Source organism: Schistocerca americana, chromosome 7 (assembly GCF_021461395.2).
Source record: "Schistocerca americana isolate TAMUIC-IGC-003095 chromosome 7, iqSchAmer2.1, whole genome shotgun sequence".
NCBI lineage: Eukaryota > Metazoa > Arthropoda > Insecta > Orthoptera > Acrididae > Schistocerca > Schistocerca americana.
In genome coordinates this window covers 337,794,780-337,821,622 of record NC_060125.1, presented here as the reverse complement: position 1 = coordinate 337,821,622, position 26,843 = coordinate 337,794,780, and positions in this window count along the sequence as shown.

Here is a 26,843-nt window from a genome sequence, read left to right as displayed (position 1 = left end):
TCTCGTATTGTTCGTGGAAAGAAGGAGTGTCAGTTTGCCTCTGTGTGGGCTCTAATCTCTCTGATTTTATCCTCATGGTCTCTTCGCGAGATATACGTAGGAGGGAGCAATGCACTGCTTGACTCCTCGGTGAAGGTATGTTCTCGAAACTTCAACAAAAGCCCATACCGAGCTACTGGGCGTCTCTCCTGCAGAGTCTTTCACTGGAGTTTATCTATCATCTCCGAAACGCTTTCGCGATTACTAAATGATCCTGTAACGAAGCGCGCTGCTCTCCGTAGGATCTTCTCTATCTCCTCTATCAACCCTATCTGGTACGGATCCCACATTGGTGAGCAGTATTCAAGCAGTGGGTGAACAAGCGTACTGTAACCTACTTCCTTTGTTTTCGGATTGCATTTCCTTAGGATTCTTCCAATGAATCTCAGTCTGGCGTCTGCTTTACCGACGATCAACTTTATATGATCATTCCATTTTAAATCACTCCTAATGCGTACTCCCAGATAATTTATGGAATTAACTGCTTCCAGTTGCTGACCTGCTATTTTGTAGCTAAATGATAAAGGATCTATCTTCATATGTATTAGCAACACATTACACCTGTCTACATTGAGATTCAATTGCCATTCCGTGCACCATGCGTCAATTCGCTGCAGATCCTTTGCATTTCAGTACAATTTTCCATTGTTACAACCTCTCGATACACCACAGCATCATCTGCAAAAAGCCTCAGTGAACTTCCGATGTCATCCACAAGGTCATTTATGTATATTGTGAATAGCAACGGTCCTACGACACTCCCCTGCGGCACACCTGAAATCACTCTTACTTCGGAAGACCTCTCTCCATTGAGAATGACATGCTGCATTCTGTTATCTAGGAACTCTTCAATCCAGTCACACAATTGGTCTGATAGTCCATATGCTCTTGCTCTGTTCATTAAACGACTGTGGGGAACTGTATCAAACGCCTTGCGGAAGTCAAGAAACACGGCATCTACCTGTGAACCCGTGCCAATGGCCCTCTGAGTCTCGTGGACGAATAGCGCGAGCTGGGTTTCACACGACCGTCTTTTTCGAAACCCATGCTGATTCCTACAGAGTAGATTTCTAGTCTCCAGAAAAGTCATTATACTCGAACATAATACGTGTTACAAAGTTCTACAACTGATCGACGTTAGAGATATAGGTCTATTGTTCTGCACATCTGTTCGACGCCCCTTCTTGAAAACGGGGATGACCTATGCCCTTTTCCAATCCTTTGGAATGCTACGCTCTTCTAGAGAGTTACGGTACCCCTCTTCAAGAAGGGGAGCAAGTTCCTTCGCGTACTCTGTGTAAAATTGAACTGGTATCCCATCAGGTCCAGCGGCCTTTCCTCTTTTGAGTGATTTTAATTGTTTCTCTATCCCTCTGTCGTCTATTTCGATGTCTACCATTTTGTCATCTGTGCGACAATCTAGAGAAGAACTACAGTGCAGTCTTCCTCTGTGAAACAACTTTGGAAAAAGACATTTAGTATTTCGGCCTTTAGTCTGTCATCCTCTGTTTCAGTACCATTTTGGTCACAAAGTGTCTATACATTTTGTTTTGATCCACCTACCGCTTTGACATAAGACCAAAATTTCTTAGGATTTTCTGCCAAGTCAGTACATAGAACTTCACTTTCGAATTCATTGAACGCCTCTCGCATAGCCGTCCTCACACTACATTTCGCTTCGCGTAATTTTTGTTTGTCTGCGAGGCTTTGGCTTTGTTTATGTTTGCTGTGAAGTTCCTTTTGCTTCCGCACCCGTTTTCTAACTCGGTTGTTGTACCACGGTGGCTCTTTTCCATCTCTTACGATCTTTCTTGGCGCATACTCATCTATCGCATATTGTACGATGGTTTTGAACTTTGTCCACTGATCCTCAACACTATCTGTACTTGAGACAAAACGTTTGTGTTGAGCCGTCAGGTACTCTGTAATCTGCTTTTTGTCACTTTTGCTAAACAGAAAAACCTTCTTACCTTTTTCAATATTTCTATTTACGGCTGAAGTAATCGATGCAGTAACCGCTTTATGATCGCTGATTCCCTGTTCTGCGTTAACTGTTTCAAATAGTTCGGGTCTGTTTGTCACCAGAAGGTCTAATATGATACCGTCCCGAGTCGGTTCTCTGTTTAACTGCTCAAGGTAGTTTTCAGATAAAGCACTTAAAAGAATATCGCTGGATTCTTTGTCCCTGCCACCCATTATGAACGTTTGAGTCTCCCAATCTATATCCGGCAAATTAAAATCTCCACCCAGAAGTATAACATGGTGGGGAAATCTACGCGAAATTTTTTCCAAATTATCCTTCAGGTGCTCAGCCACAACAGCTGTTGAGCCAGGGGGCCTATAGAGACATCCAATTACCATGTCTGAGCCTGCTTTAACAGTGACCTTCACCCAAATTATTTCACATTTCGGATCTCCGTCAATTTCCTTCGACACTATTGCACTTCTTATCGCTATAAGCACGCATGCCCCTTCACTGTCCAGCCTGTCTCTGTGGTATGCATTCCAATCTGAGTTTAGGATTTCATTACTGTTTACGTCTGGTTTCAGCCAACTTTCTGTCCCTAGTACTATATGGGCATTGTGACCGTTTATTAATTAGAGCAGTTCTGGGACCTTTCTATAGACGCTACTGCAGTTTACTATTAGCACATTAATATTGTTATTCCCTGTTGCATTTTGCCTACTCCTACCTTGCCGCGTCTCAGGAGGCGTCTTGTCGGGCCTAGGGAGGGAAGTATCTAACCTAAAAAACCCACATGTGCACTCCACACGTACCCCGCTACCCTTGTAGCCGCTTCCGGCGTGTAGTGCACGCCTGACCCACTCAGGGGGACCCCACATTTCTCCACCCGATAGCGGAGGTCGAGAAATTTGCACCCCACATCTCCGGGAATCGTCTGAGCCTCTGGTTTAAGCCTTCTACTCGGCTCCAAACCAGAGGACCGCGATCGGTTCTGGGAACGATACTACAAATAGTTAGCCCAGATTCCACCCCGCGAGCGAGGCTTTCCGCCTTCACCAATTCCGCCAACCGCCTGTACGAACTGAGGATGACCTCTGAACCCAGACGACAGGAGTCATTGGTGCCGACATGAGCAACAATTTGCAGTCGGGTGCACCCAGTGCTCTCTATCGTCGCCGGCAGGGCCTTCTCCACATCTCGGATGAGACCCCCGGCAAGCAGACAGAGTGAACACTGGCCTTCTACCCCGACCTTTCCGCTATTTCCCTAAGGGGCTCCCTCACCCGCCTAACGTTGGAGCTCCCAATAACTAATAAACCCCTCCCCCGGTGTGCCTGCTTGGACCTTGCTGAAGGAGCGGCCACATGTCCACTCACAGGCAGAGCGGGCGATGCCACATGGGCAGCCTCCACATTGACCCTCCGCCTCGTGCGCCGCGAACGCCGCTGAATCCGCCACTCCCCTTTGAGAGAGGGTGGCCCAACCGCGCCCGGTATCCGCGAAAGTATCTCGACAGCAGGGACAGTGGGTGAAGCATGTAACACGTGGGGTGTACCATGCGACTCACCAGACTCCCCACTTCCGCTACACTCCAAGGCAGCAGCCTGAAGACGGCTGACCGCGGCCATCAACACGTTCAGCAGTTCGCGAACAGTGGCCAGCTCCTCCTGCGTCCGTACACAGCAGTCACACATCCTATCTAGCCTAAGAAATCAATTTACTGTAGAGAGTTAATCAACTTTTAACTAGACTGCTAATTCATTAAAGGCGGCTGATTGTTGACTAAACGGTGGTTGCTAGACACTTCTTGTAGAAAACAATGAAAATAGCACTACCTGTCTCTGGACTGTATTGAAAACAAACACTAGCACTACTGGCACTATGGTTGACTAAAGGGACTCTCTCTGACTGTATTCAAACAAACACGAAATCTATGGAACACTATTACTAGCACTCGACAATAAGCAAAAACACACGGAAGAAATGACACGTAAGAAAAATACTGTTAATACACAAATTAACGTAGCTCGCTGCACTGCAGACGTGAAGCAGACGGCAGTTACGACGACACCGACACTACTGGCACTATGGCTGACTAAAGGGACTCTCTATGACTGTATTCGAAACAAACACGAAATCTGTCTAACACTATAACTAGCACTCGACAATTAAAGCTTCCTAAAAGCAAAAACACACGGAAGAAGTGACAAGTAAGAAAATTACAGTTAATACTTAAATTAACGTAGCTCGCTGCACAGCAGACGTGAAGCAGACGGCAGTGTTCGAACGTTATGAATTACCTCGAAGAGAACGGTCTATTGACACATTGTCAACACGGATTTAAGTTATGTTACTGGGTTCTTGATTTCCTGCCACAGAGGTCACAGTTCGTAGTAATTTACGGAAAGGCATTGAGTAAAACAGAAGAGATTTCTAGCGATCGATACCAGTTGCAATACAATTTGGGTGAGCTATCTGTATGGAGCAAAAATTTATGATTGACCCTAAACAATGAAAAGTGTGAGGCCGTTCACGTGAGTGCTAAAAGGAATTCGTTAAAATTGGGCTACCCGGTAAATCAATAAAATCTAAACGTCGTAAATTGAAGCCAATACCTATGAACTACCATTACAAATAACTTAAATTGGAAAGAACACGAAGAAAATTATGTGGGGAAGGTGAACAAAAAATGGTTCAAATGGCTCTGAGCACTATGGGACTTAACATCTATGGTCATCAGTCCCCTAGAACTTAGAACTACTTAAACCTAACTAACCTAAGGACATCACACAATACCCAGCCATCACGAGGCAGAGAAAATCGCTGACCCCGCCGGGAATCGAACCCGGGAACCCGGGCGTGGGAAGCGAGAACGCTACCGCACGACCACGAGATGCGGGCTGGGGAAGGTGAACCATAGACTGCGTTTTATTGGGGGAACATTAAGAAGATACAACAGACCTTATAAAGAGACTGCCTACACTATACTTACCGTTCTCTCACGGAGTGCTACTGCGCAGTCTGGGACCCTTACCAGATTGGACTGACAGAGTGCATTGAGAAATTTCAAAGAAGGACACTAATTTTTGTATTATCGAGACATGGGGAGTGAGTGTCACGGACATGATATGGGATTTGTTGTGTACATCACTAAAACAAAGGCGTTTCTAGATGCAGCGGTGTCTTCTCACGAAACTTTAATCATCAACATTCTCCTACGAATGCAAAATATTTTGCTGTCCCTGAGCTCCATAGGGAGAAACGATCATCATAATAAAATAAGGGAAGTCAGAGCTCACACGGAAAGAAATAGGTGCTCTTTTTTTTTTTTTTTTTTTTTTTTTTTTTTGCGCGCTCTTCGAGTAAGGGATAATTGAGAATTATTGTGAGGGTGGTTCGATGAATCTTCTGCCAAGTAGTGAAATGTGATCTGCAGAGGAGCCATGCAGATGTAGATGTAGACACCATGTGCACGTATCACAACATGGCCGATTATTTGTAAGTTGCTATGCGTGAATGTAGGTGTAGTTCCGTGTCTGGAAGCGAATGCGTGCAATATGGTCCTCAGCCAACAAATAAAATCTCATGGGTCATGGTCCGTGCGACGCTACCTCTGCTTTCTGCTGTTGCCAAAAGCTTCTCTCTAACCAACAGTCCATATGAGCAAACCAGTTGCTACTTTACCTGATGTTGCTCGCACCTTAGGTAGCTGGGCGGTGCACGACACTGTTAATAACAATAATTCGATTCAGTCGTAGGGTCGAACCGCAAACGTCTTCTATCATGCCCAGCAGATAACTCACTGCAAATAATAATCTGTGGGTGTGATTTTGCAGTCAAATAGTCTATGCGTTGGCTAGAATTACGAATTAATAAAAGACACAGAGATATAAAACAAAAGATCAGTGAATAATTTAATAAAAAGGGTTCTGTTCTAGCGTCTTTACATGAAGTAGGCAAAGAATTATGTTGAATAATGTTTATTGAAGAAAGAACATCTGAAGTAAACTGTAGGTGGTCCTACGATATCCAATTAAAGTATACGCAGAAAATACCCTTATCAATTGCAGTAGGCTTGTGTTGTGAGCTTTATGAGAATGGTAGGAAAATCCCCAAACTAAACAGTCGTCAAAGACCCGCGAAAACTACGACCATTTCGTCGTAACAGTAGCAAAATATTCGTTATCTCAAAATAGTTCATTCAGCTTGATGAGTAACAAATTAACACACGTGATACAAAGAGTTTAAGTCATATGCTCTCTGAAATAGAGAATTACCAGGATAAGGAAAATGAAATGCAAGGAATCGGCTCCTTAAACTAACATCTTTCATCCTTGATAAACAACATTTATTTTTATATCCCTTTTTTTGTTAATAACAGGACCCCTTTTAAATACAGTCAAGCAAATTAAAGTTAATTCGACATTATAAAGATGAAGGCGTTCAAAATGGTGTATGTGGTATCAACGTTCGATACCACACTTGTTAGGGGTTGCAGTTATCGACGGTGGTCCGCATTAGTATCGTTGGACCCGAGAGTCGCGACCAGCACCACTAGCGCCGCTCCGCGGCTTGCAACAAGTTTCTAGCGAGCTCTCGTCCACTCTTGCTCGGGACGTCAAGTAGTATAGTAGCATAGCCTTCAGCTGATAGGAAGCAACCTCTAACAAGGCCCTTAGTAACGTATGGCCTAAGTAAGTCCTCAATAGCTATCTGTTTATAATTGTATGTCCGCAGCCAAGAAGATTCCTGTACAACCAGTGAAGTACACAATATATTATTTTTTACCAGCTACTTCTAATTCAGTCGTTGCAGATCCAGACCACGCAGCGACCACCTTATCGAAGTTACTGACAAACCTGCTGTGATTTATATGTTTCTATTTAGCACTGGCCACCAGTCAACATTGGCGACAACTCGTTCGTCGTCATCATAACAGTGAAAAATATAGCCGTTGAAATACAATAACAACAACATCAAACCAATTCAGGATGTAAGACCTTAACATTATTGTCCTTTTTAAAGTTTTCAAATTAAAGTTTTAAATAAACCACCCAATTAAAATAATTAAAACAGTTCTAGAAAAATCTCCTCAAAATATTAGGCAGATCCACAAAAGGTAAACATCAAAAGATTTTCAATAAACTTAGATAACATTATAAAATGTCTTAAACCTTGTGCCAAGCAAGTCAGATAATATAAGATATTCAGCTTTAGAACCGACAGCCAGGACGCACGATTGCAAACGAACAGCAAGCCGCGCTAGAAAATGCTCGAGAGCCGCGCACATGGCCGTAAGTAAGTGAGGCCCACGCGGCGAGAAGCCGCCGACACGGAACACTCTTCCAGCAACTTAGTAAGTGCTGTTAACAACAAGAACGTTAAGTGACCGGATTCTAACTATAAGTAAAAAATGGTTCAAATGGCTCTGAGCACTATGGGACTTTATCGATTTGAAGAAAGTACAAGTTTTATTCCTACCGATAATGGCGCAATTGGTTTAGCAAGCATATACTAAAAAATAAAAAATTAAAAATCTTACATATGTCAGATAGTAGCAATGGGAGAAATTGACTGGAGACTAGTTCATAGTAGGGTTAGAGGCACACTGGTGGAATATATCTCATCAGGCTTAAAATTTTCTACAGTAGTGTCCAGCCCGATGACTCAACAAATGAGCTATACAATTGAACAAAACAAAAAAAAAATAATTGTGGGACACTTGCACATTGTTTCTACGATAGAGGAAAAAATCCTCACGCCTGCAAAATACATGGGAACTTCATTTCAGTATATATTATTACGTAAAATAGGGACACACTGACGTTTACACAACCGATTCAAATCGCTCTGAGCACTATAGGACAACTTCTAAGGTCATCATTCCCCTAGAACTTAGAACTACTTAAACCTAACTAAACTAAGGACATCACACACATCAATGCCCGAGGCAGGATTCGAACATGCGACCGCAGCGGTCGTGCGGCTCCAGACTGTAGTGCCGAGAACCGCTCGGTCACTCCGGCCGGCTTACTGTAAGTAAAGTTAAAGTTTAACCACGATTGCAACCTATAGATCGCTTCCAATAAGTTCATACACCCTAGGAAATCAGCTTCGCTAAGAGAGAACTACAGAAAGGAAGCTGTAATTTCTTCCAGGAAGGAATATAATAAACAATTCGCTCGGGTCTTAACGTTAACTGGAGCTCACAACATTCTTAAAAGAGCTGGGAAATTGTAGTACTATAGCCCATCAGTTTCTAAAACATCGCGAAAACGACTGTTAAACCTTGAAACAGCTGGTTTTCTTGCATAAGAATTTTAAAACCAACAGTTTTTTTTCATTTTAAAAACTGTATAAGACAAGGCCCCTGACATAGCTATGCATGACAACTGGGCACATTGTGTAACCATAGCGACATTTACCATGGCAGAATTTTTGAGAGAGAACGCTAGTCAGCAGATTAAAAGACAAGTTACTTCAAAATTACACATAACAGACAGGGCGATACACTATTCCAAAAACCGGAGGAAAAAAAAAGGCGTGCATAACGACTCAATGCACATTAACACGAACATCTGTTCAAACAACTTGTGGAGCGAGAAATCGGCGCACAGAGCTCAACAACTAGTTGCACACAATATAAGCGAACCAGACCTTTGCCTTCTGCCCAGTCCTGGCTAAGAAGAGTGAACGACTTGTAAGTAGGCTGTTTAGGTTCATATATTGGTAACGCCACGTAGCGCTCTGTATGAAAATCACTGGCTGTGCTGTGTGCAGTCTGTGGCTGCTTTGCATTGTTGTTGGCTATTGTAGTGTTGGGTAGTTGGCTGTTAACAGCGCGTAGCGTTGCGCAGTTGGAGGTGAGCCGCCACCAGTGGTGGATGTGGGGAGTGAGATGGCAGAGTTTTGAGGGCGGATGATCTGGACAGAGACAGTAAATTTGTAAGACTGGATATCATGAACTCACATATATATATATATTATCACTTTTGAACACTATTAAGGTAAATACATTGTTTGTTCTCTATCAAAATCTTTCATTTGCTAACTATGCCTATCAGTAGTTAGTGCCTTCTGTAGTTTGAATCTTTTATTTAGCTGGCAGTAGTGGCGCTCGCTGTTTTTGCAGTAGTTCGAGTAACAAAGATTTTTGTGAGGTAAGTGATTTGTGAAAGGTATAGTTTAATGTTAGTCAGGGCCATTCTTTTGTAGGGATTATTGAAAGTCAAATTGCGTTGCGCTAAAAATATTGTGTGTCAGTTTAAGCACAGTCATGTATAATTTTTCTAAGGGGACGTTTCAGACTGAACGGAAAAGACGTCGCGCCGATCCGCACCCAAGTCCGTTGCTCCAAACACAGCTGCTACTGCTCCCTGCTACACACTGTGCGAGAACTACCGTCAACTGCCTGCTCCGCGCTCTCCAGAAGCCTCTCTCTGTAGACGTTTTCGAAGGCTAGGCGAGGCAGCGAAAACCGCACAAGTAAATCATCCACGCCTCTTGGTGACGCAAGCTAAAAGTTATCGATAGTGAAATGAGCCGCCACTCACTCTCCATTCCTAGTTCCATAATGTGAATGGAAAAAGAATTGTGCACTGAAACTCGTTCAGAACTCCCGAAATGTAAAATTGCTTGAGAAGTTAAAGTATGGAAGCTGCCATTCACCGACCAACAGGCCCCAGGACCTTGAAAATGGAACACGAGCCGATGAAGCAGGGGCGAATTTACCAAGGCTAACGCCATCTTCACCGCCAATAATCAGGCACCTACATGATAGAATATCATACATTACCACAGGCAGGTCTGCCTTCCATCGTATCTGAACCAAAAGCGTCCTCCTTCTTCGAGATACAACGTGAAAGTCTTCAATTGCTCAACTGAGCTTGCCGGCCGCGGTGGTCTAGCGGTTCTAGGCGCTCAGTCCGGAACCGCGCGACTGCTACGGTCGCAGGTTCGAATCCTGCCTCGGGCATGGATGTGTGTGATGTCCTTAGGTTAGTTAGGTTTAAGTAGTTCTAAGTTCTAGGGGACTGATGACCACAGATGTTGAGTCCCATAGTGCTCAGAGCCATTTGAACCATTTTTGAATCAACTGAGCTCCTCGCTCGAAAGAGTGTCTCTCCGCTTGACTCCAATGGTGTTCTGCCACGGTTTGCTTTTCAATTGGTTGAAGGCCGTCCCCACCAAAAATACTTCGTCATTAAGCTCTACAGAAAAGATTTGACTCACCATGACCACCTCCACACTAAACTAACATTATGCAACAATATATAACTAAATGAAACGTTATAAGAATTTGAAGGAACTCCCACCATTAACAACAAATGCAATAAACAGTTTGTTCACAAATAATAAAGCCAGCATCCTTGCATCAGTGCGCTCACTTTAAATGACAACATATTGTTGCAAAATATTGTTTAAACAATACTTAGCAACAACTATTTGCAATAGTGGTGTCAGGCAGCACATACAATTGAACACCCCTTAAATTATCATTATTCTGAACTGGGAATTGTAATCAGTAGTCAAATAAATATCTGCCGAAAAAAGTAAGATATTTATTAAATAGGTATACTAGAATGACAAAGTATGAGGTATTCATTTGCTGTGTTACTGTGGAGAATACAATGCTCTGACAAATATTTACATAGTAAAAATATATAAAAGGCATCGCAAGTCAATAAGTAAAGTAGAGGTAAATGAGTGGCTTCTAGGGATGATAGCTATAGCGCATCTGCTTTCTGCTAAGCGAGTGACTATTGTCTAGCTACCTATTGTGGTACTTTCCCGATTTCCAGCCACTCTGCTTATCTTCTTGTATGGCTGGCCGGTACTGGTCACGTAGCCGGACCGACGGCGGCACGCTATAGTTCAGCCTTACCTCCCACCAACTCTAGGCAGCCTATTAATACTCCTACTTAAGTGTAACTTTACATCCGGTATTCTAGGCAACATCGGTGATGAAATTTCAAGAACACTGCATGATATCTGTAGACAAGAAAATCGCTACTGACGGTCTCCGACAGACAATAAATATGCCAACGAGATCATCCGGAGGCCACGAACTCATACACAGACACTAATGTAGAAGAAGACACTTAAATGAAACAAAGACAACAACTACATCACATACAGATTGATAACATAAGGAGCACAACACATAAAATAGACAAATAAGAGAATGAAAAGAAAAGCAGAAGTTGGTCAATGTATCTAAACTGGACTTTAAAGTCGCGCGGTATTAGCCGAGAGGTCTAGGGCGCTGTAGTCATAGACTGTGCAGCTGTTTCCGGCGGAGGTTCGAGTCTTCCCTTGGACATGGGTGTGTGTGTTTGTCCTTAGGATAATTTGGGTTAAGTAGTGTGTAAGCTTAGTGACTGATGATCTTAGCAGTTAAGTCCCATAAGATTTCACACACATTTGAACATTTGCAATTTAAATCCGGCTACGATTAGTGTAAAGGAAACCATAAACAATGAGACAATCGTTACACCTAAGGAATACATTATAGGCTCAAATTTTAAGTTTCGATGCTCCCCTCCTGCCTATGTGAATTGGCACACAAACATAACAGCACATAGGACATTTAGTATTAAGTTTAGATATAGCAACACAAATAATGCAACAGATATGCCCGATATGAGTAGTTAAAATATGTAATAAGAAGTATTAGTTCATGAACATTGGAAACGAATACACACAGAATTAGTCATTATGTATTTCATTCAGTAATGCAAGAAGACACAATTTTGTATGTTACGTTAGGTGAGACAGGTTTGATGTTTCTGCCGAGGCTCTCCCACCTGAAACAGCAACGACAGGTACCCTAATTTGTATGTTATATTTCATTTTAACACTAAAAGAAAATCTATTGATCAGTTATCTCTCTATTATTTTCTTCCAAATTACTAAGTTTTCTTATTTGCACCCTTCGTTTCCCTCAATTATTTTTCCAATGTCCTTGTAAATCATTGTTATTGCACTTGTTTTTATTGCTCAAAACAATTTTTGCTAGTAATGTGGTACAGTGTATTGTTAAATGTAAAATAGTGAAGTTTACCAAATACACTCCTGGAAATTGAAATAAGAACACCGTGAATTCATTGTCCCAGAAAGGGGAAACTTTATTGAGACATTCCTGGGGTCAGATACATCACATGATCACACTGACAGAACCACAGGCACATAGAAACAGGCAACAGAGCATGCACAATGTCGGCACTAGTACAGTGTATATCCACCTTTCGCAGCAATGCAGGCTGCTATTCTCCCATGGAGACGATCGTAGAGATGCTGGATGTAGTCCTGTGGAACGGCTTGCCATGCCATTTCCACCTGGCGCCTCAGTTGGACCAGCGTTCATGCTGGACGTGCAGACCGCGTGAGACGACGCTTCATCCAGTCCCAAACATGCTCAATGGGGGACAGATCCGGAGATCTTGCTGGCCAGGGTAGTTGACTTACACCTTCTAGAGCACGTTGGGTGGCACGGGATACATGCGGACGTGCATTGTCCTGTTGGAACAGCAAGTTCCCTTGCTGGTCTAGGAATGGTAGAACGATGGGTTCGATGACGGTTTGGATGTACCGTGCACTATTCAGTGTCCCCTCGACGATCACCAGTGGTGTACGGCCAGTGTAGGAGATCGCTCCCCACACCATGATGCTGGGTGTTGGCCCTGTGTGCCTCGGTCGTATGCAGTCCTGATTGTGGCGCTCACCTGCACGGCGCCAAACACGCATACGACCATCATTGGCACCAAGGCAGAAGCGACTCTCATCGCTGAAGACGACACGTCTCCATTCGTCCCTCCATTCACGCCTGTCGCGACACCACTGGAGGCGGGCTGCACGATGTTGGGGCGTGAGCAGAAGACGGCCTAACGGTGTGCGGGACCGTAGCCCAGCTTCATGGAGACGGTTGCGAATGGTCCTCGCCGATACCCCAAGAGCAACAGTGTCCCTAATTTGCTGGGAAGTGGCGGCGCGGTCCCCTACGGCACTGCGTAGGATCCTACGGTCTTGGCGTGCATCCGTGCATCGCTGAGGTCCGGTCCCAGGTCGACGGGCACGTGCACCTTCCGCCGACCACTGGCGACAACATCGATGTATTGTGGAGACCTCACGCCCCATGTGTTGAGCAATTCGGCGGTACGTCCACCCGGCCTCCCGCATGCCCACTATACGCTCTCGCTCAAAGTCCGTCAACTGCACATACGGTTCACGTCCACGCTGTCGCGGCATGCTACCAGTGTTAAAGACTGCGATGGAGCTCCGTATGCCACGGCAAACTGGCTGACACTGACGGCGGCGGTGCACAAATGCTGCGCAGCTAGCGCCATTCGACGGCCAACACCGCGGTTCCTGGTGTGTCCGCTGTGCCGTGCGTGTGATCATTGCTTGTACAGCCCTCTCGCAGTGTCCGGAGCAAGTATGGTGGGTCTGACACACCGGTGTCAATGTGTTCTTTTTTCCATTTCCAGGAGTGTATAAGAGAGCAAGCATTTAAATAGGCAATAAATCAAATGCAATGTGGCAAGCACTCCTATGTTGGCCATGACCGCATTTGGGAAGGAATTTATTGTTGAGATGGGAGCTTCGGCGTTTAGGGAGGCCGCTGTTCATCTTCAGGAATATCCTAATAGTAGTGGTCTGTGCTGTGGCTTATTCGTCTCGTGGCCATTTTCTGTTGGAAGCTGTGTACTGTGTGAACGAACTCGAGCCCTTGGCGGTGTTGTTGCCTTAGGGAAGTTTTAGACGTGTTTAGCACACCGGATGATTCACCCAGAAAATCCATAGGTGGATCCCCAAGAGGCCAAGGTGGACAGGATGTATCACCAGGTGGGCAGTTAGGATCTCAGAATTTCAGTTTAATGCTAAACACATTTGTAGGAAGGGGGGGGGGGGGGGGAGGCGCAGAGAACATGGTCGCTGATGGTCTGAGCCGCGTGTTTGGCCAGAACAACGAAGGAGATGTACAGGGAGAGGAACAGGCGGAAGTTATTAATATCGAATCACAGCAGAAGAAGCGTGCTCGATTTCCATCCTGCTTCGCCGACTTTCTAAGAACGCCGCGCAACAACAAGATGCAGATCCGGAAATGGCCCCCATTACAGAGCGTCTGAAAAAGGGGGAGATAGTAAAACTTTATTATGATCGGATACGTCTTGTGATGTCTAGATCGTGTCTTGTGATGTCTGGTTAATGTGTTACCATCGTAACTGGTACTGTACATGTTCAAATATTGTCATGAAGCACCCATAGGGGTCATTTAGGCAGCTTTAAAACTAGGATGAATATCCGTGACAACTCCGTTTGGGAATGGATGAACAGAGAGGTCGGAAACTGGTATACTTTCCTGTGTGACCTGTTGGCTTAGTAAATCTGCGTTGAACACCCTGCAAGTGTCGGTTAGTTCTTCCTTTGCGAGGGGAACCGCTTTGTGCTGATCTGAGTTGACACGTGTACACATTTTTGTTGGTTAATCCCAACTAGGAACTTTAATGTGTCGACAACTATCAAACGTCTAAAGAAAACTTTTGGTACTTTTGGTACGTGTACAGCCCTAGTGTTGGACAACGCCACGGTACTCATGTCTGAGGCATTCAGCAACTTTGTTTTTAGATGAAACAGCGCAAACCACAAAACAGTACTACCTGAATCTCTCATTTACGGACTACGTCAATCGAAATTTACGTGTAGCGCCCTTTGTATACCATCACGTCGATCACACTAAGAGTTGGTTGAGCTCTGCGTTTAACACTGTTGTCCATGAAACACACAAAGATGGCCAGTCTGACGTTTACATTGAAACCCCTCTCTAACTTATGGCCCTTGAATGATTTGTTGCCAGAGAAGAGTGATGCTGTGCAAGTCCGAAAGATGTAGTAGGGCGCTAGGAAATATTTGAAAATTAATCAAGAAAGGATTGCTCAGAGTTGTAATGTGGGAGCCAGCCCACGTCATTGAAACCAGTTGATCAGATGTTTGTCACAAATTTTGGTACTGTGACAAACGGGATGAGGAATCCAAAGAGCAGACGTATTTTTCGGGTCCATATCTCCCAGATTAAATCCTATCTGAAGGGCAGGGGGCGGTGTCACGCATTTTCTTAATGGATCTAACAAGTGGCCACTAGACATATTAGTCATGGATTTTGATGAGTCTTACGTATAGTGTAGAGGGATCTGTCATGAGTACTTAGGCAGTGGCTTCTCATGCGATGGCCTCTAGTTTCTGAGAAAATCTGTGTTGAAGTTCTGAGCGTGTCACCTATACCTGTAACATTTAGTCATGTTTCGGCCAACCGAGCCTAACGCAGCTGGTAAAGTTCACGGCTATTATGCTGCCGGTACGATTTCCAATCCTCCAGCGTGCTTTTCTTTTTTCAGTTTCTTCGTAAAGAATATCTGTAAATAGTATACACTGATCAGTCAGAATATTATGACCACCGACCTACTGTAAAGCCTTCCAGGCGATAACATCGTCACCTGGCAAGGAGCAACTGCTATCAAACACACGCACGCTGCATGTACTACCAGCGAGCTGTCTGTGCGTAGAATGGGGAAGGCGCTCGAACTATCTGAGTTTGTCTGAGGGCAGACTGTGATGGCTCGGACGATCGGCACGAACGTATCGGAGACTGCACTACTTGCCGAGTGTTCGAGGAGTGCTGTGGTGAGTGTCTTCAACATGTGGTGAAACCACGTCCAGATGTCGTGGGGCTGGGCGGCCACCCCTCATTACAGATGTCGGACGTCGTAGGCTGGCAGACTGGTAAAACAGGACAGGCGACGAACTGCGACGGAACCAATATCAGACTTTACTGCTGGGCGAAGTACACGTGTGCGTGAATACACAGTGCACCGACACTCGTAACGACGGGTCTCCGCAGCCGATGACCCATGCATGTACCAATGTTAACGTCACGAGATCGGCAAATAAGACTGAAATGCTCACGTGATCACCGGAACTGGACGTTAGCGCAGTGCCAGAGCGTTTCATGGTCTGATGAATCTCGTGACCTCCTTCACCACGCCGATGGGGAGGGTGAGAATCCGTCGTCTTCCACGTTAACAGCTTCTTGACACCTGTACTGCGGGATGGAGACAAGCTGGCGGCGTCTCCATTACGCTGCGGGGAACACTCACGTGAGCGTCAAATGGTTCAAATGGCTCTGAGCACTATGGGACTTAACAGCTTAGGTCATCAGTCCCTTAGAACTTAAAAAAAATGGTTCAAAATGGCTCTGAGCACTATGGGACTTAACATCGATGGTCATCAGTCCCCTAGAACTTAGAACTACTTAAACCTAACTAACCCAAGGACAGCACACAACACCCAGCCATCACGAGGCAGAGAAAACCCCTGACCCCGCCGGGAATCGAACCCGGGAACCCGGGCGTGGGAAGCGAGAACGCTACCGCACGACCACGAGATGCGGGCCCTTAGAACTTAGAATTACTTAAACCTAACAAACCTAAGCACATCACACACATCCATGCCCGAGGCAGGATTCGAACCTGCGATCGTAGCAGTCACTCGGTTCCGGACTGAAGCGCCTAGAACCGCACGGCCACCGCGGCCGGCGAGCATAAATGAGTCCAGTGGAGCTAGTGCAAGGTACCACGACAGCCGAGGACTGCAGATCACGTACACCCCTTCATCACGGACGGCAGTGGCATTTGTCAACAAGGTAATTCGCCATGCCGAAGGCCAGGATTATGTGGAGTGGATAGAGGAACACAGTGACGAGTTCCCTTTGATGTCCTGGCCACCCATCTCGCCAGGTCTCAGTTCGATGAGGCACATCTGGGGCGTGATTGAGTGTAGCGTCAGAACTCATGGCACCCCTCCCAGGTATTTTTAGGGAAATATGTGAGTTGTGTGTGCAGATACGGTGCCAACTCCCCCCAGCGACCTACCGAGGACTCGTTGTTTCCCTGCCAAGACGCGTCGCCGCTGTTTCTTTTCTTTTTTTTCGAATTCCTCTCCTGTGTCAACCTCTTCATTTCAGAGTAGCACTTGCAACCTTCCTCAATTATTTGCTGGATATACTCTAGTCTTCCTCTACAGTTTTTTCCCTCTACAGCTCGCTCTAGTACCACGGAAGTCATTTCGTGATGTCTTAACAGATGTCCTATCATCCTGTCACTTTTCCTTTTCCACATACTCTTTTCCTCTCCGATTCTGCACACAAACTCCTCGTTCCTTACCTTATCAGTCCACCTAATATTCTACATTCGCCTGTAGCACCACATCTTAAATGCTTCAGTTCTCTTCTATTAAAGTTTTCCCAGAGTCCATGTTTCACTAAAATACAGTGCTGTGCTCCAGGCGTATATACTCAGAAATTTCTTCATCAAATTAAGGCCTATGTTTGATAGTAGTAGACTTCTCTTGACCAGAAATGCCCTCCCTGCCAGGGCTAGTTTGTTTTTCATTTCGTTCTTGCTCCATCCATGATTAGTGATTTTGCTGCCCAGGTAGAAGAACTGCTTAACTGGACCTACTTCGTGACAATCAATTCTGATGTTAAGTTTCTCGCCGTTCTCATTTCTGCTAATTCTCATTACTGTCATCCTTCTTCTATTTACTCTCAGTCCATATTCTGTACTCATTAGACTGTCCATTCCATTCAGTAGACCATGTAATCCTTCTTGACTTTCACTGAGGATAGCAATGTCAACAGTGAATCTTATCATTGATATCCTTTCGCCTTGAATTTTAATCCGAATCTTGAATCTTTCTTTTATTTCCATCACTGCTTCTTCGATTTACAGATTGGACACAAGGGGGAAAGACTTAATCCTTGTCTTCCACCCTTTTTAATTACGAGCACTTCGTTCCTGGTGGTCCTCTCTTATTATTCCTTCTTGGCTGTTGTACATATTCTATCCGTCTGTCCCTGAAGCTTACCCATATTTTTCTCTGAATTTCGAAAATCTTGCACCATTTTACATTGTCGAACTCATTCTCAAGGTCGTCAAATACTATTAACACGTCTTGATTTTTCATTAGTCTTGTTTTCGTTATGAAACGCAACGTCAGATACCTCTCTGGAGCCTTTACCTTTTCTAAAGCCAAACGCATCGTCACCTAGCACATCCCCAATTTCCTTTTCCATTGAATTAGTAGACTGTTCTGTCTGCCACCACTAGCTCAGGTATAGTATCTACACTCCTGGAAATGGAAAAAAGAACACATTGACACCGGTGTGTCAGACCCACCATACTTGCTCCGGACACTGCGAGAGGGCTGTACAAGCAATGATCACACGCACGGCACAGCGGACACACCAGGAACCGCGGTGTTGGCCGTCGAATGGCGCTAGCTGCGCAGCATTTGTGCACCGCCGCCGTCAGTGTCAGCCAGTTTGCCGTGGCATACGGAGCTCCATCGCAGTCTTTAACACTGGTAGCATGCCGCGACAGCGTGGACGTGAACCGTATGTGCAGTTGACGGACTTTGAGCGAGGGCATATAGTGGGCATGTGGGAGGCCGGGTGGACGTACCGCCGAATTGCTCAAGACGTGGGGCGTGAGGTCTCCACAATACATCGATGTTGTCGCCAGTGGTCGGCGGAAGGTGCACGTGCCCGTCGACCTGGGACCGGACCGCAGCGACGCACGGATGCACGCCAAGACCGTAGGATCCTACGCAGTGCCGTAGGGGACCGCACCGCCACTTCCCAGCAAATTAGGGACACTGTTGCTCCTGGGGTATCGGCGAGGACCATTCGCAACCGTCTCCATGAAGCTGGGCTACGGTCCCGCACACCGTTAGGCCGTCTTCCGCTCACGCCCCAACATCGTGCAGCCCGCCTCCAGTGGTGTCGCGACAGGCGTGAATGGAGGGACGAATGGAGACGTGTCGTCTTCAGCGATGAGAGTCGCTTCTGCCTTGGTGCCAATGATGGTCGTATGCGTGTTTGGCGCCGTGCAGGTGAGCGCCACAATCAGGACTGCATACGACCGAGGCACACAGGGCCAACACCCGGCATCATGGTGTGGGGAGCGATCTCCTACACTGGCCGTACACCACTGGTGATCGTCGAGGGGACACTGAATAGTGCACGGTACATCCAAACCGTCATCGAACCCATCGTTCTACCATTCCTAGACCGGCAAGGGAACTTGCTGTTCCAACAGGACAATGCACGTCCGCATGTATCCCGTCCCACCCAACGTGCTCTAGAAGGTGTAAGTCAACTACCCTGGCCAGCAAGATCTCCGGATCTGTCCCCCATTGAGCATGTTTGGGACTGGATGAAGCGTCGTCTCACGCGGTCTGTACGTCCAGCACGAACGCTGGTCCAACTGAGGCGCCAGGTGGAAATGGCATGGCAAGCCGTTCCACAGGACTACATCCAGCATCTCTACGATCATCTCCAAGGGAGAATAGCAGCCTGCATTGCTGCGAAAGGTGGATATACACTGTACTAGTGCCGACATTGTGCATGCTCTGTTGCCTGTGTCTATGTGCCTGTGGTTCTGTCAGTGTGATCATGTGATGTATCTGACCCCAGCAATGTGTCAATAAAGTTTCCCCTTCCTGGGACAATGAATTCACGCTGTTCTTATTTCAATTTCCAGGAGTGTAGTATTCCCCTTGCCGCCCCATTCCCAATATCTATGAAGAAGAGTTGATATCAGTGGGTTGTGTCCTTAGAAGGTCTTTGCTTGCCAATATATATAGGGGGTTTGCTGGTCCGAGAGGAGGCACGAAGTTGGGGGATTGGCGGTAGCGTCGCGACAAGAGGTGGCCACGAGGTCCGAGTGGCCGAAACTATGAGCTGCGTAAGGAGAGCCTGCGCTAGGCGAAGATACCGGAGTACTTCACCGGGGTCAGTGTCGACTACAACAGCAGGCCATTATCCCGTCGGTTGGTTGGCAACATTCGTGTCGGACGACCACTCGTGGCCTGGCTGACCCCTCCTGACTGGCTGTCATCGGCACCACTCTGTAACCGCCACAACGCCCCTTGGATCCATGGAGCTGATTGCTGATAAAGGGGAATAACATTTTGTAATCCTCATAGTGATTGGTGTCATTGTCTACCTTACCTCCTAATTATTTTCTGGTTTGAAGGCCGGAATAGCTTAAGTTCGTGGGTGACAAATTCTAGCTTTCCCTACCCCTGCGGTTACACATATTGCAGTTCTTCAGAAAATAGTCACGTGATTGCTGTCCATCTAATACTAGCTTGCTGTCCCCGCCGACAATGCGTCTTGTCCTTGTTCAGCTTTCAAATTATTCAACAGTTGGGGTACCTCAGTAAGGATCATACATATTAGGTTACAGTTCGGCGTTTTATCATGAAGCTCATGCTGTTGGAACATCCAGCTAAGGGCGTCAGCAATCTGATTATCAGATCCCTCACCGTGCTGAACCTTAAAATGCAAAGCCGAAACGTTCATCTTGCCCTACGCCCTGTTTTCCTAGGACAAGCTAGGACCCAACAAAATGCCTGATTATCCGTCCCTAGGTCAAATTCACGATGTTCAAGATAGCACCGAAATTGTTCTAGGGCAAATGACACAGCTAACGCTTCGCGCTCACATACCGAGTACTTGAGCTCAGACCCCTCCACACGTCAGGAAGCAAATGCTAACGGATATCTCACATTTTGATCTTCCTATAAAAGAACTGCTGCCACACCAGTATTGCAAACATCAATCTGGACCACTAATCTTTTCTTAAACTCAGGTAATGCTAAAACCGGTGAGCTGGCAGTCACAGTTTTAATTCCTTCAAAGGCTGCTTGCTGACTTTCATCCCAAACGAATTTCTCATTATTTCTGCGTAACAAATTTAACGGGGCTGCAAGTTGCGCTAAGTTTGGGCCAAATGTGCAGAAATAATTAGCCATCCCTACAAATCGGGCAAACTCCCTCTTATATAGAGGCTGCGGAAAATTCCTCAACGCCTTAATGCGTTCCTGATCAATGTTAATTCCGTCCGCGGTTACCACGTGACCCAAAATGACACTTGGTGCTTAGGCAAGGTTATCTTTGAGGGTTTCACAGTTAGCCCCGCATTCCTGAGCATGGGTAGTGCCTTCCGGATGTGGTCTAAATGCTCTTCAAAGGAGGCACTAAATATTACCTTATCGTCCAAATAACTGAAGACACAATTAAACTTAAAATCACCTAAAATTTTATCCAATAAACGGGATAAAACTGCTGCACCGGTTGACAAACCGAACGGAACACGGTTGAACTCATAAATTCAAACCCGTGGCGAAGGCAGTGAGATGCTTAGATTCCTCCGTTAAGAGTATCTGGTAATAAGCCTAAATCACGATTTTCCCGTAAACCACGATGCCCCCGGAAACTAGGTGAAACAGTTGTGGAGATCAGGCAGTGGTACCTATTCCAAGATCACAATTTTTTATTGATCACAGGTCAGAAATCCTGCCCTGATTTTTAGGCACTAAGAAAATGGAGGAAGCATAAGGGGAGGTGGACGCTCTTACGACTCCGTCTTTTAACAAGACCTCAATTCTGTGCCGCAATGTCTTTATCTTAGGTGGTGAAAAGCGATATGGAGACTTGCGAACCGGTACGTCGTCTGTGACACGAATATGGTATCTAATGACGTCTATGACTCCATTCACAAATTACGTCAGGAAAGTCTCCAAAAAGTTCACTTAACTGTTTCCCCTGTTGACTAGAGAGATATTCTACCCCAAGAACGCACTGGTGTCGCGTCCCATCCCCACTTGAGCACATGAAGGAAAGGCTATTCGATCGATGAAATGAAAGGTCCGTGTACCAAAATCTAACACCATACCTGTCTTACCTATGAAATCATGCCCTACAATTAAGTCACGCACCAGTCCGTTAACTAATGAAAACCTGACAGGAAATGAAAATTGACTCACGGAAAGATTTCCCCCCACATCCCCGCACAGAGGTAGCTCTGGCAATTGGCCATTCAACATCTCTCAATCGAGGGACGCACTGGAGATAATCTACATAGGTGTCCATATTCAATAAACCTCTCGTAATTAAGGAGTGCGGCAGAGCTACCTGAAACTAGTAACCCATACAACGGTTAATACCCTATAGCGTCACAAACAAGTGGTAAGGTACGCGTGGTGGCTGCCGGTGTACGACTACACCTCCCCTTTCTCCGAGGATGCGACCCCGCCCCCACCTGGCGTCACTTCTCAGCGCAAGTCGTCCTTGTAACAGGGAATCCTCGTACTAAATGGTCACGTTCGCCGCATCTAAAACAAGCCCTTGATTTCATTGACCCGCGCGCTTTACCTATCATGCTACCCTCTGCACCGGAGTTAGATAAGTCTTCAAGTCCCCTCGATAACTCATTTCGCTGGTTTTCGGCAAAAGGAAATTTCATAACAGATTTAACAAGATTCTCTAACTCACGAAGAGTGACCAGATGAGGAAAGAGTGCGATCCGAGACCTGTCTTCAGGTCGAATATCTTCCGAGACATTAGCAACTAGATTCGCCTCGGGAACATCCATACGTAGTCCCGATACTGCCTCACGAACCGTCTCTACATATTCAAACAACGATTCGTGGGACTCCTACACGGACCAATAATGTCTACACCCTAACTCATTGCGGATACGGTTTGATAACTTACTCTCCACGATCGATTGCCACAGTTGCCCGATCGTCTTACCCTGCTGTAAGGTTTCGGAAGGCAGATTGCGTAAGCTACCGCGTGATAACTGGAAGAATGCAATAAATGGGGGATCCTTAATGCGTCAGCATGCAACTCAAACTTAACTAGCAGCCACAATACAGCCCAGACCGCTCACTTAGACCTCGGGCGACGGATCCCCATTCGGCTCTTGGATTGTCAGAAACACATTCTACATTATTTCTGTCAGCCCAATTTTCTAATTCTAAAGTTGCAGTTTGGATTTGCAAATCAAACAAAAGATAGTTTAACTGAATGACACGTGCTAACGGCCCAGGGCTCGGTTCTAGAAGTTTAAGATCCTAAGATCCTTTACTCTATAGCCCAGGTGGACTAATTGTCCATGAATGCGCTACACCTGCCTCACAGTCTTCTGATTATTTTGGAGAAAATAGAGATTTTCTTGTGAGTTATTCAATCCTACCGAGATAGTCTGTAAATATTGACTCATCTCGCCAACCGTGCTCACAGAAACGGAGAGTGGTGTTGACAACGTAGCCCGTAGCCTGGCTGCCAGCTCGCCCACCGTACCGTGTACATTTTGCTGCCTAATGCTCGGTTCATAATCGATCTGATACCGGGATACTGAAGTGGACCCATGGTGCGGCTGTGGACAAAAAAGAATAACTAGACAATGTCCCAAAAGAATAAAGTGCAAAACTTAAACTGAAGCTGGTTGCGTGAACTGAAACTGTTGGGAACCCCCTAACAGGTTGACAACAACGCTCGGCTACCAATGAGACGTGGAACTTACTGAAATAAGGAAAACATGGAAGGGAGGACCCAATAATATAACTTTCTTTCCACACAACCTATTTATTTAACAATATACAACGATAATTTTATTTAAATGAACAACTTTGCAAAATTTACAAGACGGCCGGACCTGCAGATCGCAATTACCGGGTCAAACAGTGGTGTTTACCATCGCTGTGGACGCAGTCTCTCTAATTAAATGCCCTTCTGCAACGCATGAAAACTATATAAACACCATTGATGGCGAGAATGCTTCAGTTACTCAAAACTGATGATTTAATTTATAATTTAAAAGCTGTATGTCAAAAGGTTCGGGGTTAAGATGCTTAAAGATTAAACGGATTAGGAAACAATATGACAGTGATAAGGCTTACTTCAAAGCAACCAAGTTCTTAATTTCAATAGACAAACAAGGTGCGATTGCATCCCAAACCGTCCCTTTTGACAATCGTATTTTGACGAAAGCCCTAGTGACAGTTGGCTGTTAATATTTTCCAAGTTAAACTGATTGCCAGCTATTAAGACCGCTCTGAAGGAACGTCTTAAGACTTTGCCTGTGAACACTTATTACAAGAGAACTCACTAGGCGGAACCACAAGATCCAACTAAAATACACCAATAATGACTCAGTCTTTCAAACACAGCAAGGCACAGCTTAGTACAACAGGTTGTTCAGATTACAACCAATGAGTGAAAAATGTAATTACAACCAAAGAACTGAAACAGTTAACATGTACATCTAATCATAAGGTCCCTCTTTTTTTTTAAACGGCAACTTGTGCCTTAGTAAAATGGCTCCGGCTGTATTTACGACCAGGAGCTTATTCATTAGAACACCAATGATAGGGTATAAACCAGAAAGAAAGGCAATATAATAGCGGGACAAATTTTCATACGACAACTAGTGTCCTCGTACGATACTACGGTCTATATTTAAGAACAAAGACCCGACCGAGTAAAACTTTGAGCGCTCTGTACAAACCAGAAAATAATATGGAAAGGTAATATAATAGCGGGACATATTTTTAAGTGACAACTAGTGTCTTAGTACAATTCTACGTCCTATATTTACGACCAAAGAGCCGACTGAGTAAAACTCTGAGGTTGAGGTACAAACCAGAAAATAATTTGGAGGTCGGGTAAACAATGACACCAATCACTACGAGGGTTACAGAACGTTACTCCTCTTTATCAGCGAGCAGCTCCTTGGGTCTACGGTGCGTCGCGTCGGTTACGGAGTGGTGCCGATGACAGCCAGGTAGAAGGGGACAGCCACGCCACGAGCGGTCGTGCGACACGGATGTTGCCAAAAAACCGGCGGGATGTCGGCCTGCCGCTTGTAGTCAACAATGACTCCGGTATCTTATCTCTGCACCAGACCCTTCTTGCGCAGCTCGGACCTTGTCACCATCTCTTGTCGCAACGCTACCGCCAATCCCGAAACTTCGTGCCTCCTCCTCGCCCTCTTTCCTTTATTGTATTTCGCTCCCCCCCCCCCCCCAGAGGGGCGGGGGAGGGGGGGAGTGGGCTGGAATCAGCGTAATATGCCGCTCTGCAGCCTACTGATAAAACAAAAAGCGGTGATAAAATGGTGATTGTTTAAAACCGGTACATGGCGAAAAAGATATGAAGAAAACATAAAAAAACAAGGGGTCAGTGATGCTGATTAAAGAACTCTTATTAAATAGATAGACACAATTAAAAAACGTGGTGAGAGTCCGGTTTCTGTTCGCAACGCTTTAAAAAGGGGATGCACAACACTCAACACTTACGGAAAACAGTGCACTATAGAGGATGAAGGCATCTGTATATTGGGGGGGGGGGGGGGGGGGAGGGAGAACCCGGATAGATGAGAGGGGAAAAAGGGGGGAAGGAGAGGAAAACCAAGAAAAGTGGGGGGGGGGGGCATGGAGGGAGAGGGCACAGGAAAAATGGGGGTTACAGAGTGGATGTGAGAAATAAGTGGGGAAGACAGTGAAGGGGAAAGGAAAAGGACTTGGGGAAGAGAATGGAGTCAAGGCGTGGGTAGGGGGAGAAAAACAGGGTGGAAGGGGGGAGAGGAAGCCCGGGGAAAGGACATAGGGAGGGAGGGGGAGATGAGGATCATAGTAGAAAGGAGGGATGAATGGAAGGAGAGAGGGCATCATGAAGAGTGTAGAGGTGGAGGATAGGGGAGACAGAACGGTGAAGGTTCATTTTTTGAACACAACGTACGACCAGCTGTGAGACAGAAGTGATGACACTTTCTGCAGGACCTGACCATCATTTTGCAGGGCAATGTTCAAGCAAGTACAGTTCAAGCTGTTACTGATTTGTTTCGCTGATGGGGCTGCTAAGTGCTATACCATCTACTGCACTCGCTTGACTTAAGCCCTCGTGTGTTCAACTCGATTTCTATAGTGAAGGAAACCCTTCACGGCATTCGCTTCAGAACTGCTACAAAGTCGTCGGGCAATAGACTGCGCCGCTCGAACTGTCAACACAACTGGCACTGCTAAGAGTTTCCTACGACTTCCACATCGCTGGCAACGGGTTATATACGATGCTGGTGACTACATTGAAGGTCAGTAAAACTTTGAAACACGTATCTATTTTGTACGAGCTGTAAATAAATAGTAGCCACTGTTAAAATTCCAACCCTCGTATAAATGTGCACGCAAAACACAAAGGGGAAACATTACCAATAATCTCGAAAAGTTCTTCGTCAATTTACTTCAAATTTTACACGTTAATCTAGCGAGCAATCAGACGGACAAAGGGCACAATGGGAAAATTTGTTACCAAAAATCTCGCAAGGTCTTTGATAAATTTACTTCATATTTCTACAGGATATTCTAAGGAACGTTTGGATGTGCGTAGGGTATATATCCTTTGATGTTTACAATATATGTAACATACACTATGTAATCAAAAGTATCCGGACACCTAGCTGAAAATGACTTACAAGTTCGTGGCTCCCTCCATCGGTAATGCTGGAATTCAATATGGTGTTGGCCCACCCTTATCTTTGATGATTGCTTCCACTGCAGCAGGCATACATTCAATCAGGTGCTGGAAGATTTCATGAGGAACGGCAGCCCATTCTTCACAGAGTGCAGCACTGAGGAGAGATATTGATGTCGGTCGGTGAGGCCTGGCACGAAATCGGCGTTCCAAAACATCCCAAAGGTGTTCCATAGCATTCAGGTCACGACTCTGTGCAGGCCAGTCCATGACGGGGGTATTATTGTTTTGTAACCCCTCCACCACAGGCCGTGTATTATTAACAGGTGCTCGATCATATTGAAAGATGCAATCGCCATCCCGGCATTGATCTTCAATAGTGGCAAGCATGAAGGTGCTTAAAACATCAGTGTAGGACTGTGCTGTGATAGTGCCACGCAAAACAACAAGGGGTGGAAGCCC